This window comes from Atta cephalotes (genome assembly GCF_000143395.1).
Source record: "Atta cephalotes unplaced genomic scaffold scaffold00014, whole genome shotgun sequence".
Classification (NCBI taxonomy): domain Eukaryota; kingdom Metazoa; phylum Arthropoda; class Insecta; order Hymenoptera; family Formicidae; genus Atta; species Atta cephalotes.
Genome location: NW_012130078.1, coordinates 3906634 through 3913098, shown reverse-complemented (window position 1 = coordinate 3913098; position 6465 = coordinate 3906634).

Sequence of the window (6465 nt, the reverse complement as noted above, 5' to 3'; positions counted from 1 at the left end):
GAAAAAAAAACTCGCACGAGACACATCACGAGGATTCTATAAGTTTTTGTCTCTCTCGCGATTAAGTGACGCATTATTCATAAATCCAACATGGTTAACTCTTTACGATTTATCTTATTTTTGTCCTTTTCATTGTCGTGAATTTGCGATTCTTTATGGACAATTAAGACGCGTTTCTCAATTCTTAGAACTGTAAATAATATATTGTATGTAAGGCTATTAGGAGTTGAACGCCTTGCGAGCAAAGTACGTTCAAGTCAATAACATTCAGCGCGTTATTGGAATGAAAATAAATGTGCGTCTCTCGACATGTTTTGTATACCGCGAGTGTATGCGGAGTGTTTCGCAATTTTCGCAATTTAGAAAGTTCCACAATACATGCGCGTGTCTCCTCCAAAAACGACAGTTTGGCAGATAGTCTCGTCTTGCTGAGCTCACGTTAATTGTGGCAAACCGGTCGTAACTTTGTTGTGTTTTGTGTTTCAGACGGGTAGAAAGCTGGCGTTGATCGTAGAGTAATTTACCTCCGTGTCAAGGTGAGTTGATAAAATCGTTTTTACTCTGAGAATTATTCTATTCGGAAACTTGAGAGAACCCGATGAAGTTAGAGCCAGGCAATACAGTCTTATGTGTTGGTTATTAAATGTGGTGGTAAATTATAATTAATTTATCACAATAATATATTGAGAAAAATGTTGAAAGTGGACGAACCAAAAGATTCTAATTATATCAAGAATTTCAATTATTTTAATTAGAAGATTAGAAAATTTTTATTTGTGCATTTTTATCCAGAATTAATTCAATCAGACATTTTTCTGAGTGTATTATCCTTTATAGCATGTAAATTACGTTTAAATGAATCGATACATTCATATCAGCGACATCGCATAAATTTCAAGGGTAGCAAATCAATATTTTGCAAATTGTGCTAATAACAGATCTTACCTCCAGTGCCAAAACGCAAAGCTGATGCAAAAAAAAGTCAATGTGGATAAGATTTCGGGGACTAAAGTGCTGATACATATCTGAGCGCCGCTTATCAACACTTTGCAGTCTCTGAAATCTTATTCACATTGAATCTTTTGCGTCAATGGCTTTGCGTTTTGATTCCGGAGCTAAAATTGGACAGGCCTGAATTATAATGTTATTAGGATACTATTTTTTTAGTAGTTAATTACGAAAGTCCCGCATTTTCTATTCGTGTATACGGATCTCCGATAAGATCGGCATTGTTCTTCGTATTCCGGGAAAGACCGGGTTGGCGTTAGGATAATGCGTCGTACAATCCTCTCCAGTTTCTTCGCTTTTCCATCGTCGCCGTGCGAAATTCGTGCATTCAAAATATGCTTCCTTACCCGATCGCGGTAAGGATAAGATATATCCGTCGCTCGATCCTCGCACCCGCACCGCATTCGAATGAGTCGGGGACGAGCGAAGACGAGGAAATTCGCGATTGCCTTACTAGAGTCAATTATTCCCTTCGTGCCGTTTTCATTCAATTAGATTCGCTATTTATATCCTGCGCGAGTCTCGAGAGATTACTTGATGATAATCAAGTGTCGGAAATGCACGACGATTCTCTAACTGCAGTGAAAGGTACCGCATGAGGCTTTTAATTATATCACCTGGATGGTTAATGAAATTGAAATGATGTGTCATTAAAATTGCGCATATTTTCTCGCGTGATTGTTGTGTAATTCCGTTTAATACTATTATTTAATCGCAGAGAGTATAGCTAGTGTCGATACCTGCTCTTACAATAATAGCCAACCATAGTTTTTGTTTCGACGCGTGAAAACGCGAATAATATTGACGGAGTATCTCTCTCTTGTCCATGGCGAATTACATTTCATATTTTGCAAGATGAGGTAATTATACGTGAGGTAAATATATTATGTCGCTTTGAGACGCGGTTTTCCCAGACATTAAATTTTCCTTGTGCCTTTTCTGGAGAATTCAATTAATGCCAACCGTTACAGCGCGGGATTAATGTAAGTCGCTGTAACGTCTGAATAACCAGTTTCGACACGAGAGTGAAATAAAGCTTTCCGTTTCTTTTTTCCTTGGATCAAGGAGAGAAGAGAAGAGAAGAGAGATATAGGGAGAATCACGAAGCGTGACTGCGGATTCTCTCGTGCGTCTCAGCCGTGAAATCGCAGTACATCGCAGTACATCGCAGTACATCGCAGTACATCCCTCTCACTCTCGTTCTACATCCTTTCTCTCTTTCTCCGTTATATTTTATTTCGCGTCTTTATTTCGCCGTCTTTCTGCCTTCGACTCCGGTACGGCGGATGGAAACGTCTCGTCTTTCTCGAATTGCTACAATAATGGCCGATCATTATTTAACTGCGTGCTATCGCTATATTGCGATAACCGACAATTACTACCACTGATACCAGTAATTATTTAACGTGTTCCAGCACGAGCTACCCGTCGGTTCGTCCTGGCATCTCTATTGAACGCGAACTTGATCCCATTCTCGACAACATACGCGTAATTGCAACGTCAATTTTTATTCCGCGAATACACATTATATATACACGTGCGCACATCAGGATCGATTTTTCGGGAAGAAAAAAAAAAGACTCGATTAGATGCCGCAGATTTTTTTCGCCATTTAACATTGTGTTCCAGCTTTCTATTATTCCGCTTATCTCGTCGCGCTGTACAGTATTATCGTCGCTCGAAAAAGTAATTCTTTCGCGTTCGTTGCGGTTAATGTCTCGGCTGAGCGTGCGTTAATGGAAAACGGATGGACGTAAATTTGAACGCGAACGGAAGGAAATCGATTGCGGACCTCACGGATTATCGCACGTATTTGTCGAATATTAATCAGTCCGTACATCATTAAGCGAACTCTTTGATAGCAGCCTTGACGATACAAGCGAAATATTCTCCAATGAACGGATCAATATTCAACAACATGTTTTCTCGTATTTTCGTGTATAATTATTGTTAGAGAGTGGTCGCGAGTATATAGAGATGTAATTGTGGCGATCTATTGTCTGTGTGTTTCGTATATACATATATTTCACCGCGTGACTCGCGTGACGCTAACATACAGTTCTCGTGTGGCTATAGGCGTTGGGTTTCCTGAAGTTGCGAGTATTACTGGAGCCGATGAAAATGGGAAATGAGGAAACGTAGAAAATCGGAGAAAGTCGTTTGGGCACAATCGTATGAGCGGGTTACGCGATGGGACTTGGCATTGTAAAATTGGGAATTGAAGGACAGCGGAAGCGAGGCAACCGAGAAAGAGAAAGAGAGAGAAGAGAATTTATATGTAATACGATAATGTAATTTAGACGATATGGCGAAGTAGGATTGAACTATTAGCATATTGAGGAGCGACGTATGAATGAAAAAGTCCCGGGATGTGCTCGCTTGGGAAATGGAAAGAGCGAACGGGAAGAGGATGGTTGAGTAAAGAGGGTTGTAACTGGATGTTCGCGAAAATCGTGAAAATACCATGATGGCTGGTATTCATAATTCTTATTTTAAGACTGTCTTAAGTATTGTCTTGAGATGCTACAATTCCATGATTGGCTTGTGATATCTTAAGACTGTATTTAAGATAGTCTTAAATACAAGAACCGACTATATCCGAATATTGTGAATATCGATCTATATATTGTAAGAAATATCTTAAAGGAACCCAATCTCTTTAGTTAAACAATATTTTGTTGTTTTTAACTTTTATCTGTGTCAAAATGTAAATCAATTCGTTTCCGTGGTTAATAAAATTTCAAAGTAAATAATCTATATTAATTTAGTAAATGATAAATTTAAGGAAAAAATAAATTTTTTAATTAAATCATTAAACTCTATTGTTTTAAAATGAAATTATCGACTACTAGAATAGAAGCAATGGCGATCTATAGAAATGATTAAAAACAATTCGTAATCGAGTATAATCTGACATTATGAACATACCAGTGTACGAGACGCGAACCTCTGTTTTGCTCTCGATCGTAAAACAAAATTCCTTCCACTCGTTCTACCGTCAAAAGTAACTTTGAAAGCACGAGAATCTCTCTGTGAAGATTTCGTTTATTTCAAAATGTCTCTTTTAGTTGTCTAAAATCGCATTTTCCATATCTATAAACGTTGCACACGTAAGTCCATCGTAGATTATTTCGGTCTCTTTCTCTCTCATCCCCCCTCGTAACACGTTTCGGAATTACTATCGCGGGTTCCTGCTGAATCATTCCGTACGTAGCGGGGTAGACGGGGGGGGGGGGGAGGAGACGGTGAGGAAGAAGAAAGAATGTAAGGGAAGAAAAGAGGAAAGAGGAAGAGGGAGAAAGAAGGAGAGTGACAGAACGAAGGGACGAGGGCTTGGCGCATGCGTGCCGACGCAACAATATGGTGAATTCCGCGAAGCGGCCCAGTATCCGCCCGACCGTCAGCTGATCGATATACTTCCGCACGCACGCCACGTCAGACGCGCCGTACCGTCAGCGACACGCATGTCATGTCATGCCGTGCATCGGGCTAACCCGTTACACGCCGCGACTTCGCGCCGGCGATTCTCTTCGCGCTTGGGATCCACCGGATCCACGTCTGTCCCTCGTCCGTGACCTCGCCGTCGCCGTCGTAGCGACGGACGAGCAAGACGGGTTTCGACGGCGGGTTTCTTCTCGTCACCTCTCGTGGTCTGAAGGCAAGAAAAAGAACGTCCGCAGGTACGTCGAAAGAAACGTGCGTCGTCCGAGATTCTCGTGGTCGAGCGAGTCGAGTCGCTAGTCGCGAGTGTTATCTTTGCCACGGCTACATTACTCGCAATCTTCTTTCTTTTCTCGCGACACCGCCGGATGAGGTTTCATCCTCGAGCATTTTAATCATTTGGTTTCAAATTTCAGAAACATCTCTGACTAATCTAGAAAAGAATCAGGACTATGTCCTGTATGTAGGCATCAAGATATCAGGCTTGTTTTTTTTCTGTACTTTAGGAACTGAATCTCTTGCATTTATCTTTCTTCTTTTTTTACATATTGAAGAGAAAAAGATAAAAGATGAACCGTGCAAGGAATTTAGTTTTGGGAGTATGGAAAAAGAATAAGCTTTTTGTGTGCATAATTTTAAGTTGATCAAAGTAATCGAAATTTCATCATTTTATGTGCATCTATAAAAGTAGGTAGAGCATTCTCATTTCAATGTCACGATTCGTCAATTTTAGTCTTTTTGTTAAAAAATAATACAGTTTTATATCGCTTCGTTTCAAATTTTGGAAACGTCTAAAGAATCAGAATCAGTCCTTATATAAGCACCAAGATTTTGTGCATAATTTTAATTTGATTAAATTGATTCAATTACACTTACGTGGATCTTCTATAAAAATGTATAGACAAAGCATTCTCATTTTATTATCACAATTTGTCATTTATTTTTCAAAAATAATAATAATTTTTTAATCGTTAATAATATAGATAGTAGTTCCAATTTTCCTATTAAACAAATAAAAGAAAGGAAAATTAACAAAGGAAATTCGGAATTGTTTTATTGGTTTCTAATTTCATCCAAAAACGTCTTGCTCAATAATCGGCATTTTCATTGCATATCCCTGTCTCTGTTTGGCACATTCTCTGTCGATGAATTCGTCGAGATGTATAATCTTGTCGGTGTTGAGTGACGCGGTTAGCCAGTCAGCGTTTGTCGCTCACGTAAGCGACGTAATCACGCCTTCGGTATAAACAACTGGTTTCTGTTTGTGGACGTCTTCTGGGAATACGATATATGTACGTTCCCTTATCGAGAAATCTGGCCTAAAAACTTTGAGTTTTATCACGCGTGACAGAACCGTGACCTCCGTCGCAGAACAGAGAGAATCTTCTTCTAACCACGAAATTCTCATTCCACGGCGATCTCAGAGAATCGTTCATTGACTTTTTCTTTCTCTCTTCGCCTCGTTAATTATTATTGATATATAGAATTTCTACTTTCTTTTTTCTTCATTCATGTCTGTTTTTTATATGTTATCTTTCTGTCTCTTTATGTAGTTTATCTTCATATTTTATTTGTATCAGTTTGATTTATTATTGTTGTAATTACTTTCGTGATGAAATTTTACTTCGACTTTGAACTTTAGTTTTAGAACGTATGTAGACTCTAAAGATTTATAATAGATTCTAATCTAATAAATTGAGCTCCTACATTGAGCCTGTAAATTTAGCTGTTATCGGAAAATTTCTTACTTTCAGGTACAAAAGAAATTTTCTAAATAAAAGCTGTGGAAAGTAATATTAAAAGCGATCATATTTGATTGTTCAAAAATCAAAACAGATTTATAAGGTTTAATTGAGATTGAAAAAGTAGTCATTGTAAGATTAAAATTTCGACTCGCGAAATTGCATATTTCTATTCTAAAGTTTTCTCTTTTTCATGTTTCTAGAAGGCTTGCCCAAGAACAACAATAACGCCTTTATATATATATATATATATATATATATATATATATGTGTA